The 14,742-nt window shown below is 39.2% G+C and overlaps 1 protein-coding gene across 1 annotated transcript in view; it reads right to left on the bottom strand.

The window, feature by feature from the left end:
- Positions 1-14,742, bottom strand: part of PCBD2 (pterin-4 alpha-carbinolamine dehydratase 2) — a 47,431-nt gene that overhangs the window by 16,143 nt on the left and 16,546 nt on the right. The window lies entirely within an intron of this gene.

Raw genomic sequence — 14,742 nt, 5'->3', positions numbered from 1 at the left:
CTTCATAATTTATGTCCTGTTGGGACACAATGATTTAAAGTAACATAATACAGAGCCGCATCATGGCTAATCTAAACCACCTGACCAGATAAACACCAGCTTCCCTTCTCTCTTCAGCAAGGGCATTTCTGTTTATTGTCATATCATTTCCTCATTCTAGGAACATGCAGAATAAATGCAGCCAACCTGCATTTCAGTGGGAGGCTGAGCTGGCCTTTCCCATGTCAGGAGGTTTGTGCGCACACAGGTACCAGTACAATGTCAAGGGCTTACAAGACAGAAAACAATCCAAGAATTCCACCCTCAAAATCATTTACAGTGAAGCAAATATGGATTCATCCAGTACAATCTGGACCAGGTGTGGTGTTATAAACCACAATCTTTGGGCTTTTTTTTTTTTTTATAATGTCACTGAAGAGGTAATTTTTTAAAACAAATTATGGGGCTTACTATGAGCCAAATTTTTATAAATGCTTCAATCATGCCTCTTGCCATGCTCACAGGCACTCATGATCTGATTAACCAAACTGAAATGACCAAATTAACCAACATATTTTGGGGAGGAGGAATCTTGATAGAAGAGAAAGACAAAGAACCCATATACGGCACTAACCATGGCCATTTCTGGTACACAACTGCACAGGCAGATTTCAAATTGTGAGGTTTCTCCAGGGTCCAAATCCCTTCACCCTCCTCCCATATGCAAACCTTACTGGGCAGAGGGAGGTTTTCAGGGGGACTTAAGGGAAGGTTTAAAGTTTCAATCGTGAAAGAAAAAGTGCAGGAACACATGTGCATTCAGCAGATAACAATTCACTGAAAATATTTTAAATCAAAACAAAACGCCTGTCTGACCAAATTTTTATAAACTTGGTTGGGGAAGAGGAAAACAAACAATTGTATAAGGGTGGTTTCAAATATTGCTTTCTGCTATTACTGAGAATTTTCAAAGCTTTTCATGCTCCATTGGAAACAGCTCTGCTTCACAAGCTGTTCTGGTTGGTCCAGCCAAAGAAATCGTCTGATACACTTTATTATAAGTTTATCGATTTGCTTACCCAGGCAAATATATTTAATTATCTTTGCCCATGAAGACCAGTGTAAAATAGGATTCCTCCACTGAAAGCAATGAGATTACTTAAACACAAGTGGATGAGACAGAACTAGCAGATACTAGGCAACTGCATCCCAACCCCAGCTCCACTGAAGTCCACACTACAACATCCTAACTCAAGTCCACCAGTCCCTGAATGTGCAGAAGCTAAGCCAACTTGACTAGCACCATTTTTCAGTCTCACCCGTATCTGCAGAGGAAAGGAGACAGCAAGTAGTTACATTTCCATCACAATCTGGAGCTTTTTTGATTTGCGAAATTAAAGGGAAAATACCATTTTGGAATATCCTTTTTCAGGCAATAGACATAAAATAACTTAGGTTTGAACACTATTGCACATTTATAAAAATTTAAGGTAATAAATTACAAATCTGCAGTATCATGGGTGACATTCCAAGTAAGTGCTATCAACAGTGAATTGTGGTAAAAAGTAGATCTTTTCTGCCCTAAAGTACTCACTACCTGGACTGAGGCCCCACTTGCACTCCATCTTTGCACCTTATGTACACCCTCGCAGATTTCCAGAACCACTTCAAAATCAGCTCATGCTGCTCTGAAGTCACAAGGGCTTAGGTCACCATGTCACTGGCTTCATGCATGGACGGGGGTTCTCTAAGGACAAAGAGCCTTGTCACTGGGCTACTATGTGACTGTCCCCAAGCCCTGACCTTTGCACAATCCTGAACCTTAATTTTTTATTAATCTGTATACCAGAAGGTTATCCCAGCAATTCCATTTTTAGATCTATACCTTAAGGACACTCTCACACCTGTCCACAAGGAAATATAAGGATGCATGTTACAAAACTTACTGTAGTAATGAACATCAGAAAGAACAAATACCCATCAATAGGGAAATAGATCAACTGTGGGTAACTTATTTAATTTTTAAATTGATTTGCAGAGGAAAAGAACATTTTAAAAACACACTTAAAAAAAATTTAAAAAATTTAAAAAACTAAAAAAAACAAAACACATCTACTGTAACAGAAGCATACAATGAGATGTAAAGACTATCAGTCCAAGAATCCAAAACCTGGGTTCTAGACCCAGACCTTGAGCAAGCTACATGTCTTGGCTAGGTTGAGATTCCCATCTGGACATAGGGAGATGATGTGTACCAACTGCATAGCACAGTGCCCTCACACACACAGTCAAGTTCAATGAAAAAGAATATTAGCTAATAAGAATAGCAGCAGCATACAATGGAATAACTACACAGCCATAAAAAATAATGAAATAATGCCATGTGCAGCAACAACATGGATGGACCTAGAGATTATCATACTAAGTGAAGTAAGTCAGAAAGAGAAAAACAAATACTGTATGCTATCACTTATATGTGGAATCTAAAATATGACACAAATAATAATAAAATAAAATATGTCACAAAGGAACTTATCTACGAAACAGAAACGGAGTCACAGACATAAAGAACAGACTTGTGCTCACCAAGGAGGAAGGGGGGTGGGGGAAGGATGGAATGGGAGTTTGGGGTGAGCAGATGCAAACTATTATATAGAGGATGGATACACGACAAGGTCCTACTGTATAGCACAGGGAACCATATTCAATATCCTGTGATAAACCATAATGGAAAAAAATATGAAAAAGAGTACACATATATGTATAACTGAATCACTTTGCTGTATAGCCAAAATTAACACAACAATGTAAACAACTATACTTCAATAAATTTTTAAATGATAACAATAATAATAATAATAGCACCACCTAATAGCCACAAGGAACAATTTACCTCTGATTACTTCCTGATTATTTCAGCATTAACCATAAATTGTTTTATCATTTACTTGGATACACCTGAGTAGACTCCTTTCTGATTAAGTAGCACCCTCTGAACATAATTAATTCTTGCTGATTATGTATGGATCATAGTCTATCGCAGGGGCTGAAATACCACTGATTCTCACTGTTCCATTCTGGATAAAGAAGGAAAGGGGAAAACCCAAAGGGCATTTAAAAAAACAACCACTCCAGGCCAGGCATTCACACAACCCCGCAAACAGGCTGACCCTTCCTGTTTTGCAGAGGAGAGAACTGAGGCTCCAAGATGAGTCAACCACCTAACAAAAAGTGAGGCTGGGATTCGAATTCAAGCATGCCCAACTCCAAAGCCTCCGTGTGGGTTCAGGACAAATCTCTCATGTCAGATTATACTTTTTCCATTTCTTCCTTTTACCTAAAAGCTAATTATAGCAAAACTAAGTTTCCTGTAATTTTTATTCTAAAAACTTAATTACAAGAGAAAAATAAAGCATTATAGAAGGTTTAGAGAAAGAAGTAAAAAACTATTATATATTTTGTTTTTATTTTTTCCCTGTGCCCTTTTTCCCACAACTGTCATGATAATATTCTTTTATACTGTGGATCCTGAACCATCTTATTACATTAAAACATCCTACCCATTTTCCATGTGGCTCCATGGTCTTCTTTACTTATTTTTAGAAGCTGCATAGAATGGATAACTTTCTCTTATAGAAACTATTTCACGTAAATAGTTCAATCATGTAGAAGAGAGACATGTATACAAATACGTCTTTTTAAGCCAAGCCTTCTGAACATAGATTCTTTTTTTTAACTGAAGTACAGTTTATGTTTCACGTGTACAGCAAAGTGATTCAGTTGTGTGTATATATATATATTCTTTTTCAGATTCTTTTCCATTATAGGTTATTACAAGATATTGAAAAGATTCTTTGAATTCTCTAACAATGCACATTGTGGAATTTCAGAGGTAAAACTGAGGAACAACTGTATAACTGGGGGTTTATGGAACAAATGAGAAGCCTTTTTTTAAATCCTTTTTTTCAAAGTCCAGTGAGAACAGTAGACTGCATAATAAAGTCTTCTTTAACTGAGCGCTTATTAAAGCAACCGATTAGTTCAGGTATTAACTGTCTGCTGTGCCAAAACCATGACAACTGAAACTGTTAGAACAAATACTCCACCCACCAAACTGGAAACGGCAGGGTCATCAAATCCTCCAGTGTGCAGGCAGTGTGCCCTGTGGAAAGATCCCCAGAGTAGCCTTCTCTGGGACCTGAGTTCTTATCCTCAAATATTTCTCCCAGCCACATGTGACTGTGGGCACACCACCCAACTTTCTTTTTTTCCCTTTTTTTTTTTTTTTTGGCCGCGCAACGCAGCTTATGAGATCTTAGTTTCCCAACCAGGGATCGAACCCGGGCCCCCAGCAGTGAGAGCACGGAGCACTACCTGCTGGTGGGAAATTCCCACCACCCAACTTTCACACTGAGCTCCCCAATTTGCCCAGGAGAAGACTACTCACTGAGGGGCAGAGAGAAGGCCCAGGAGTCAGGATACAAAAGAGCTCTGTTTTCGTCTTTAGTGCCTAGAGAACAGAGTACTGCTCTGAAATGACCTGCATCTTAAGTTTTCAAAATTATGATATTGGTTGAGTTTCATAATGAAGTCAAAGTCTCCATTACCCTCTTGGTTTGCCTAATCTCCCTCAAGCACCCAGTGAAAACTTGGGGCCATGCCTACCCTGGTTTCTGAGATGTATTCTTCATGGAAGCCTTGAGAGTTATGGCCAGTTGCAAATCCCGGGTTATAATAAAACAAAAAATATGCTGATCTATAAATATGGGGAGTGGGCATGAGGTCAGAAATAAACAGGGGGTGGTTCTGAAAGAAAGGCACAATCCAGAGAGCCATGTTTCACGAGACCAACAGGGTCGGAACTGGCAGGGACTGTAGCCCAAATCCCCAAGGCTCAGAAAAACATGCCTTACAATTTTTAGTTTGAATTTGTTTTCTTTACAAAAAAAGGTGTGCTGCTTTAACTTTAAATCTCTCTGGACTCATGCAGTATGATATGGAAAAGTGCCCGAAAAGTCCTGTGATACAGAAAGACCCAGAAGGGAAAGTGAGAACTCCCACCTTGGATAGTTACTCCTCCCTCTCAGCCCTGGCCTCCTCACGTGGGAGGAAGAGGGTAGACCAGTGATGGCAGGGCTCCTCCCACTGTGTGATGACGACCAGCATAAGGAGATAAGTGCTGTGTTCCCTGGTGATTAAAAAAAAACAAAAAGGATTCTTCTCATTGCACAGACTGGGGTTTTCCTAAGCCAGCAACCATATTGTTTAGGAAGTGAGAGTTTGTTTCTTCATGGTAGTTAGGAAAGAACCTAGAGTTCTCTGTCTGGCATAAATGACCTATTTGGGACCTCAGAAGTGTTTTTACAAGCTCCAGTAGAACTTTAAGGTAGTTAAGTGTCCAATTTATCTTTCAGTTTCATATATTGTGAGAGCAGACCCCAAGTCACAAATGTCTGTCTCAGCCTTTCACAGAGAGCACTTTTGAACCACCTTATGTGTTTTTCTTATGTGTTTGTTTCCTTCTTTAGATGCATCAGAGGTTTTAGGCCTAGAGATCGTGTCTTCACATGATAGATGCTGCACAGGATTTAAGTGGTCTCTGCGTTTTGGCACAGACTGGGGCGCTCTGCATCACCCTTTCTCCTGACTGCCTCAGATTTTGGTAAAACCCCTGTCAAAAATGATGAAGCTTCCTACGACCCAGAAGATGCCCCTTACATATTACACAGGCATTAACAGGTTATGGATACAAGGTTCTAAAAATTCCAGAATCTCAAAAAACAAACAGAAACAAAATCCAAAACCTGAATATAAGAAAATCATGACTACATTAATATAAGCATGTAATAAAGTTAGAAATTCTATCTGGCCACCTTCTTATTGTGTACCACTTTCTAAGAAGGCAGGGCCATACTGAATAATGACAACTAAAAGACACACATATGCCTTTTTTAGAAGGTTCAAGGTTGGTGTTTTCTCTCAAAATTCAATACTATTCAGTATTTTCTTCCACTATATTTCCTTTAAACATCAAATATGGTCAGGTATATTCCAAATAAGATTTTTTTTTAAAGACTAAAAGGATACTTATAATAATGGATTTAAGAAAAATCTGCTCACAAATCCGACAATAGAGAAAATGAAGGTTAAATTATTATAGCCAGCATTTGTATCATTCCATTTAAATAAAGTTTTTTGATTTTAGAAGTAGAGGTAGGCTCTATTTTATTTTAAAAATTTCAAAAATTAACGCTAAATAAAGAGGTTTTTTTTCTTTTTGGTGCAACACCTTTCTTTTGCCACTTATAATTTTATGAGTTAGTAATAAATGACTTTGGTTACAGCAAAACAAATGGGAAATGGTTTGGGTTTTGATGCAATTTTTTAAAAGCTCATAAGTTCCTTCACAGCACTCTAAATATATATTTTTTAAAGTAATTAAAATTTCCAAACATAATGTTTGAATTTCAGACAGAATTCAAGTATTCCTAACTTGACAGCCTCCTAACTCTATTCCTTCCCCCTCTCCGCCCCACACTACCTCAGCTCAGCACCACTTCCCAGCCTCCACTCTCACACAGAAGCAAGTCAAAGGTTAATTTCCATTCTAAGTCAAACTCTAATCCAAACTCTAATCCTGTGCTCCCAAAGTACCCCACCCAATACACAAAACTATCATGCAGTCTTCTCCAAAGTGGGAAGTTCGTAAAAGGGTGACAACACTCGACAAATAGTGAAAATCAGCTATAAAACTCAAAAATTCCACAGATACCCACACCATACTATAGACATAAAATGGTTAGTCAGCGAAAAAACTACTTCAGTATATCTCTACTGCCATTTCTTTGTGAGGAAATGACTTTTAAAAGCTAGTCAAAGAACCATGAGAGGTAAGGCTAACAGAGCCACTGCTGGTTTCACTTCTGGCACCCAGAGTCTATGGCAGCAGTGATGGATCCCGAAACATGCGTGACGATCAACACGGAAAGGTAGCAACATCGTAGGCATGAAGACTCCAGGAACTGCAGACCAGAATCAAAACCTCGAACCCCACACTCACAGAGCTAAAACGTTTCCTCATGTGAGGAAGAGAACTACCACTAACAATTTTTGGAAATAATATTTGAATCTTGGCTCAACTGGATAATTTTGTTCTGCACCAAAACCAATTCCATTCAAATTCCCAAAGTCTATGAGCAGATTCGTACTAATTTCAAGACATAGTTTCCTTCCAAACCCAATGAAATGAAAGGCAGAAACCAGCAAACGAAAAAAAAAAAAAAAATTAAATAACATATATAAGATGGCTTGCCATTTTATGAAAAACAAATGAAGAATTACACTCACATCACACTGATAAACTGAGAGGCTGCCAGTGGTTTTCAGGGCAGATGTAACATTTTAACAAATGTGATTGTTTGTGAACGAAATAATTCTGATCAAAAACTTAATTGCAGCCAAAGTGAGCCCTGGGCTGTGTCACCATAATCCATTTTGACAGGAAGCAGTGAGTGGAGATTCCTACTGTGAACGGAGCACATGTGAAAGGTCAGCTTTGGCCTGGAACTTCAAAACCGTTAACGTGTAAAACAGTGTGCATTAGAGCCCGGAACGGCTAACCACTGGATTAGCGGATGTCCGCTGTGTGGGTCTGATGTGCTTTTGGCAGGTAATGGTTAATTTGTAAATAGGCAATGTATTGTAACTTTCTTCCTTGCCTCTTCCCAACATTTACCAGCAGAACCCATTCTTAATTAGAGTTCCAGAATATTACAATGTTAGGCTTATAACACGGCCTCATTATAAGAAAGTCCTTGTTTTTGAAATAAAACTTATTTTTAATAATTTAGTGAAGGAAAAGTTACATATATTTTTAAAACGTTTGTTGATATAATGAATGAAAAAATTTTTCATGTAAAATGAATACATTTGTTCACCAATAGCAACTGTATTATAAAAGCCAAAATTTGCCAAATGAGAATTTCATTACAAGAAATGTATAATTTACTCACATATTATAATATGAAAAGCTAATTACACAATACTATTTTGCATGGCTTAAAACAAAATTCTAAATAAAAATGCAGTTAATACCAGCTTTCATTTTTCAATGAAACTTATGAAAGAACCAAACTAAATACTGCCTTATAAGCCAATGCATGCAAAAGTGCTTTATACAAATTTAGTGTTATAAAATTGGTTCATTTGGCTTTAAATAAGTCATTTCTCCCATATCTAAACCACTTGAGGTAATATGGCATTAATGAGTGATAAAAGCTGGCACTGTGCACTTCCATGATTATTTCAGGATTTAACTCATTTCTGAGTTGAGGGGAAATAATACTTCTCTCTGAAAATAAGCAGATCTTCTACAATAAGTTTTACTTCTATTCTCAGAATCAGCCTTCTAAGGTTGTATCTCTGGCCACTGGACAGACGCAGCTCCTGGGCCCTTTGCAGACTAAATACAGAAATCTTGAAGGGGGCTACATGGCAAGGGTAGCCTCATTGCCAGCAACCTCATGATTCCTATCCCCTCCAGAGTGTGCACTGACACCTTCAGAAACAAAGTCACATGTGCTACTGACTGCAACGGAAGGCTGAGGAGAAAAAAGAATCAAGGTCGGCAAAACAAGTTACCTATTTCTTACGTTTCTGCTTTCCATACAGGATCTGAAAACAAAACCTTCAGCATATTTGGAAGATTCAGAATCTCCCTAACAGTCTGCTTCTGAAAGTATGGAATGTACACATTTACCAACCACCTTCCTGGTCTCTAAGCCCTGGGACACAGCCCCTGACCTTTAAGGAGCTTACAGCGCGGTAGGAGAGGGCAGATAATCGGCCATGAAGACCTGGCGAGAAGTAAAGGAGGTAGAGGGGAAGCAAGCAAGAGAGGCTGTGTGAGCAAGTGGTGCTGGGCATGTCCATCTTCTATTTTCACCCCTCTTTTCCACAGATGCAATAGCAAGCCAGATTCACCAGTAGAGCACCTAATTTCCCATAGGAGCTAAATTTATCCAAGGTACACGAATAAAGAAGAGATGTGTAATTCACCAAAAACATATTTTAGAAGGTTCCAAATTGGTCAGTAAGGTATTTTCTTATACTGTTAAGTGACTGATTACACCTGGTAACACTAAGTGTATATAATTTTAGCTTCACTCCTAATCGCTTTTTCCATCACCACAACCTTTTCAGCATAATAATTCTTGGCCACCATTCCACTTCCTTCGTGAGGCTCAGGCTCAAAGAAGCTTACGAACTTCCCTCCAGAAAGATTACCGACAGAGTGGGAAGTGCCCCACACTGAGCTCCAACTTAAAATGGGCATGCCCACTCAGGGTTAGGGACCCTGTGCTGAGGTGCATGTGCCCCACCCTCAGTGCCAACACTTAGGATTCTCTCACTCAGGAGCAAGATTATTGCTAAGGCAATTACAACTACTGATCACGAAAGAGATGCTGCTATTTCTTAATTGGTTTATATTTGTTTACACGTCTTAAAAACAGATGTCCAGAAGGTTGAACTTATACTTTAATTCAGTTCTGGACTGTGAGCTAAGTTTTCACAAATACAAAGAAATATGTTGTTACCGGTTTCTTTTTAAGGACCCATGTTCTAATGGGAGGACACTGAAGAAATTCATCACTGAATTCTTATTTGTAGGAGCAGATTCTCTGTAACCTGTAAATTATTTTGATTTACGGTGAATCATTATTGTATTCATAAATGCTGAAGAGCTGGTGAACAACATGATATAATGACACCCCAAAATAATTTTATAACTGCAGGTGTGCAAATCATAACATGTGGGAGATGACTCAAAGGATAATGGGGAATAAAACAGTTTAGGAAGGGTCACATAAAAAAGGGAAAGGAGCGAGGGCACGTACCGCAACTTTCCAAGATGTCTTTAAAACCAAACTACTCGTTTAAAGGCAGACGCAGTGGAGCAGTCAGGCATGGGCAGCAGAGTCAACAGTTACGTTTAAACAAGCAAAGGCAAAATGCTCCATAATTTACAACAACCCAATCACACTGCTCATTCTTTTGAGGTTAAATGCTACTGACATAAGCTACACCTGAATCCAATCAGTGCAGAGACGTTGAGAAGATTCACACGAAAGGACTAAATTTGTCACAAATGGGTTGGTTTCCGATCTTAATGTAGCCAAGTTGCTTTACTCTGACCTCTATTGAACAAATCAACTTAATGGGCACTAGGAGTGCTATAAAACTTAACAATGGAGTGATTTTTAACTTTTAAAATATAGTTATGAAGCAAAATGTTGGATAGCTTCTACAATACTGGAAATCAAATTAAATCTAGATGTTTTTTAACAGTCTTGACAGATATAATCCTAGTTACCATGTAAATTTATGGTAAGCTGCTGTGATATTAGCCACAGGTGCTACTTTTAATATATGAGCCGCATCTGGCTGGGAATAGAATTTCTCAGAGGACTGAAAATGACCTCACTATCAGACAATGGAAGGGAAAAATCAAGACCACTGTGGCATATAAAAAGCTGAAGATGTGGTCCACAACTAAATATTTCACATAAAATTCATTTTAACTCTGCAGTTGTAGGTTAAAAGATATTATGCTTTCAATATTTAAGAGGCGTAGATATACTTCAACCAAACAGCCAAAAGATTAAGAATGTAAGTCAGTTATGAATACCCTGGCTACGTATATAATACTAGTTTTCCATCCTTTGATCAATGTCGGGAAAAATGATGCACTAAGACTTGAAAAGAAAATTCTTTCATGGTTCCCAAGCACAAAACATGATTAGATACCACCAAGCATACCAAACCAAGATGTAACAATTACTGATCTCTAAGCAGCAACTCTCCAGCGCCTGGCCAACATCACTGGTTGGGTTTTTAAAGTTCTTTGGAGCCATTCATCACGCCCAAGAAAACATTCTCATGAGGTGAAATTTTTTAAAAATCATTACAAGTAGTCACCATTCTAAGTCTGAGAACCAGCAATATCACCACAGACAAATACAAAGAGAAAAACACAAGTTTCTCTTACCTACCCAATTCAAAAATAAAAAGAAGAATATGTATAAAATATACGATTGTTTCCTTTTAAGAAACCCTTTCTGAACCACTCAAAACCCATCATTTGCTAGAGAACTGGCAAGTGTGGAAATGTGATAGAGGATTTACAAAGATTGAATTTCCTATGAAATAACTCTTCCCAAATTAAACAAGCCTTCGTTATCTGAAAAAAATCTCTAAAAGAGAAATATTTCTATGAAAATATTCCCTACACCATTGCCCTAAGCTGTGAGAATGGTAGCTACAAAGCCCTATAACATAACATTTTCCTTCTGACCTTCTCAAGTAACTTGAAGGGCTTGATTTTTTAGCTTCAACAGATCAATTCAATCTAGATGATGATTTCTATTTACTTTAACAAGTAATTGGATCTATGCCTGATCTCAATGGGCATCAAGATCCTGAGTGTCTTTAGCAAGAAGAACCTGGTATGATTCCCTGATACTTTTGTGATCAATGGACGGCATTTATACGGAGCATTTAGAAAAGGTAGGCTCACAGAGTCTCATCTGTGGTTAGTTATGATAGAAAGGCACTGGTTAAATTAAATATGGCCTTTCCTTTCAGTGGAATACTCTATATATCCCACCATTAAAAATCATGAAGTAAAATACTTTACTTACAGGGAAAAATGGTCACCATACATAAAGTGAGGAAAAGCAACTGAGCAAAAAAGCATCTACAATATGACTCCAAATATATATACAAACATATGTACATACATACATACTCACAAAATACACATTCACACATACTGCTTTTTAAGTGGGCAGAAGGTATATTTTTCTTCTTTGTACTTTTCTGTGTCTTCCTAATTATAAAACATACTATGCAGTCAGAAAAAAAAAAATGTATTTATTAACAAGCTAAACAGACCACACAAACGAAACAGGGTGCTATCATTCCCGTAAGAGAGAGAGGCCTGGCTGATCTCTGTGGAGTATGAGTAATCCATAAACGTTAAACCCTTCTATTTAAAGCTTGCAGTTTTAAACAAATAGGAAGATGGAAGAGACTCATTCTCAAGCTTACACAACAGAATCACAGTTTAAGACATTTAGAATTACAATGGCCCTCTCTTCTACACACCTGTATCCACAACTGTATGGTCAGTTGCTCAGAAAGCTGGGGTCTCTCAGTGCAGAAGTTCATCTTCTCTACACCGAGTTCTAATTTGCCAAGTTAAGTTTTTAGCTACTCTTTGCAGACCTTTTATCTGGAAGAGACTTCCCCCTCCAGGTAGAAGTTGACCTCCAATCTGTAACTGACTTAGGACAAATAACTGATCAATCAAGTATTATAAACTAATGCTTTCAGGGCAGGGCATGGGAACCATGTAGCAATTTACAGGTCAAGTTCCTATCAGTAGCTGGCTATCCTTTTCTTCAAAATATGCAAAGAACACATTGCCTCTTTTAAGCCCTCCAAAATAAACACTGTTTCCTAAATAGAACAAAGAAACAGACTCAATTTTGAACAGCAGAGTTGTTCATTCAAAGGTCTAGGACATTCCTAAATAGAACAGCAATCCATATCCTGAATTACCCCACAACCCTTCAAAATATAGACTTGGGTTAGAGAAGGGCTGTGGCCTTAGAGTAAGTGGGAAGCCTGGCCTTGGAAGGACGGCGCCTCACTGCTTCATCTGTACGTTTGAGCAGGTTCCTTCTTACCATTAGTAACCTGGGCTTCCTAATACCCAACCCTGCAAGGCTGCTGGAAAGCTTCAATGAAACCACCTACGTTATTTCCCAGGTCACCCAACAATGAGCTACTAACTCCTGAAAAACACTCATTAGTTCATAAAATACTTTGTGACTCTCCAAACTGTCAGAAAGAAAACTGACTTGGCTGCATTTCTGGTAAATAATGCAACATTAAAGAGTTACCTGTATTACAGGTATGACCTTAAAAACCTGTATTACAGAGTGACCTTAAGGCAACATTTTTACATCAAAAACTTTTTAAATAATTCCTTAAAAAATGTATCAAATAAACTTTTAAAACTTTTCTATCTGGAACGCCACCAAGTTATGATTTAAAAAAAAAGAAAGAAAAGAAAAGAAAAAGAAAAGAAAATCAGCCAAGAGGGCTGGACCAGTGGTCCCAGAAAAGGAAAGGAATCTGACATTAAAAGAACTGTCGTGAAACAAAAATGAGTGCCTAATGGGTAACAGGTAGAAGGCCTGAGGCAGCGTGACGCTCTGTGGAGTCCTGGCAGAACCCGCCGCGGTCCCTCAGGACACCGAGATTTACAAAAGACTGGGTGTGGGTGGTCGAAGCTGTGGAGCCACAATACCGAGTAAGTGCCAACCTCAGCCTCTCCTTGTTGGAGGTGATTTACTAGCGATGCCACAAGTGGCCCATTTCTTTCTCCGACACTTCAAAACTGCCTGCAGAACAGAGGCACAATCAATGCTGTTCTTCTGGGAAGGGTGCCACGGCCCTAAAGATCATCCCATCATACATAACAACTTAGCAGCCAAGTAAGTTGGTCACTGTTAGGAAACATCTGTGTTTAAGGAGTAAGGAAACGAGAGAGAGGAGAAGTCCCTGGTGAGAAAGGGTTTTAGGCAGTGACCTGTAGGAGACAAAAGCGCTATGCTCCCCTGGGGCTAAGGGCGCTGACTAGGATCACCTATGTGAGCCCAATCAAGGGGCTTCGTGTATTCAAATTACCTAGGTAACACTGGGAGGGCACTGTAGGAGAGGTACACAAGCACAACCCAAGTCTTCGCCCTCAAGGCACGTATATGTTAGATGCAGAGAGACAAAAGTAAGTAGTCACATTCCTCTGTTGCATGATTTAAGCTGCACTTACATCCTAATTCCGCCACTGGTTCACTGTCAACTTCACCACTGGGCCTCAATAGCCTCATCTGTCCTAGCGCTAATGTTCACAGGTTTAATATCAAAACAAGGCTGAAAGAAAACCACAAACAAATAGGATAATGCAAGGGCTGAATTACAAACAGAAAGAACAGACAAGAGACTAATGTCTGTGGCTACAAAGATCTATGTAAGGCACATGAGCTCCACTTCCTCTCCAGTCCGCCCTGCACCCCCATCCCACACAAACCATCCTTCCTATGGCCACTGATGACCTCCATGTTGCTTAATGCGTGATCACCTTTTGGTACTCATCTTACTTGGAGTGTCAGCAGAACTGATTCCTCTCTCCCTTTTTTGAAAAAATTTATTTATTTAATTTGTTTATTTTTGGCTGCATTGGATTTTCATTGCTGTGCACGGGCTTTCTCTAGTTGCAGCGAGCGGGGGCTACCCTTTCGTTGCAGAGTGCAGGCTTCTCATTGCAGTGGCTTCTCTTGTTGCAGAGCACAGGCTCTAGGCTCGCAGGCTTCAGTAGTTGTGGCACGCGGGCTCAGTAGTTGTGGCTCATGGGCTCTAGAGCACAGGCTAAGTAGTTGTGGCACATGGGCTTAGTTGTTCCGTGGCATGTGGGATCTTCCCAGACCAGGGCTCGAACCCGTGTCCCCTGCATTGGGAGGCAGATTCTTAACCACCGCGCCACCAGGGAAGCCCCCTCTCTCCCTTTTAAAACATCATCTTCTTCTGGATTCTGTGTACAACACTGGCCTGATTTTCTTCCTATTTCACTATAAAGTCTTTCTCAGTCTTCTGCCAACACTTCCTCGTCTATCCAACCCCTAAATGGACTGAGTTCTG

The sequence above is a fragment of the Balaenoptera ricei genome, chromosome 3, assembly GCF_028023285.1.
Source record: "Balaenoptera ricei isolate mBalRic1 chromosome 3, mBalRic1.hap2, whole genome shotgun sequence".
Classification (NCBI taxonomy): Eukaryota; Metazoa; Chordata; class Mammalia; order Artiodactyla; family Balaenopteridae; genus Balaenoptera; species Balaenoptera ricei.
The sequence above is the reverse complement of the archived record's forward strand: the minus strand, read 5'-3'. Positions and strand labels throughout refer to the sequence as shown.